Genomic DNA, 1,149 nt, shown 5'->3' with positions numbered 1-1,149 from the left:
GGGCGGTGAGGCTGCTGGGGAGCACGAGAGGAGGGTCTCGACCCAGATTCCCGCCCCTCCCGCCGCGGCGCCCAGCTCCCTCGTCCGTTCCCCGCGCCGCCTCCTACCTCGTCGCGCCGGGATGTGTGCTCCGCGAACGGGAGCCGCGCGGGTGCCCCGAGCCTGGGCCGCCGCTGGCTCCGCCTTCCTGGGCCCCTCCCTGCGGTTGCCGCTCAGGGCTGGGGTGGCGGAGCCGGAGGAGGCGCGGCGCGGGGAGGAGGCGCGGCGCGGGGAGGAGGCGGGGGAGGAGCGGGGGCAGCCCTCCGCGTCTGGCACCGCCGCCCCCCCGGGCCGGGCTCCTCTACCCGGCGTCGTAACCCCTCCCGCTCTCCCGCTCCCTGAGCTCCCTGCCTGTGTCCCCCACGCCCTGGCACACAGCCATCCTTCCCTTCTGGCCGCACCACCCACCCTCCGCGAGTGGAGGGGTGGACACCTGCTCAACAGAGAATTCGATTTTACAAACATTTATTGAGCGCCCTCCAGGTGCCAGGCGCTGTGCCAGGGCCGGGGCTTCAAAGACGACCAAGGCAGAGATCCTGGGTTTGAAGATCTCCCGAGCTGGGGCGGGGGGCGGGTCGGATGCGAGGGCAACTCGCTGTAACAATGCAACGCGCTGAGAAAGATTTATGAGTGCACGCTGCCCTGGGGGCGCGGAGCAGGGGAGGAGAAGTCAGGCTGGAGAGAAGGGGAACTCCATTCTGCCCCGCTGCAGGGGGGTGAAGCTACATAGCAGAGGCGACCAGCATCCGAGGGCTTTACTGGAAAAAGCTCTGAAATGGCCATGACGATAACTGACTTCCATTGTGCCATCTCTACGCCCAGGTACTCCTCAGATCACTTCCTTTCACAGTAGCTCCTGATATCACGACCATTATTATTTTGGTTCTGCAATTGAGGACACTGAGGTTCCAGGTGGAAGAATGTGTATAGGGGAGAGCATAGCAACTGCTGGGCGAGTGAACAGGTGGTTGTGGGTATTAGAAAGTGAGGAGTGGGTGAGTGAGTGGGCCCCCTTCCCTCAATCCAAGCAGCAAAGAACAGCACAGCACATGTTAGGAGAGGTGGACCCAGAGGTTAAGTCTGGAAGTAAATCCTTCCCAGGAACCAGGG

The sequence above is a fragment of the Piliocolobus tephrosceles genome, unplaced genomic scaffold (assembly GCF_002776525.5).
Source record: "Piliocolobus tephrosceles isolate RC106 unplaced genomic scaffold, ASM277652v3 unscaffolded_21812, whole genome shotgun sequence".
Lineage (NCBI taxonomy): Eukaryota > Metazoa > Chordata > Mammalia > Primates > Cercopithecidae > Piliocolobus > Piliocolobus tephrosceles.
This window is presented reverse-complemented; position numbering follows the sequence as displayed.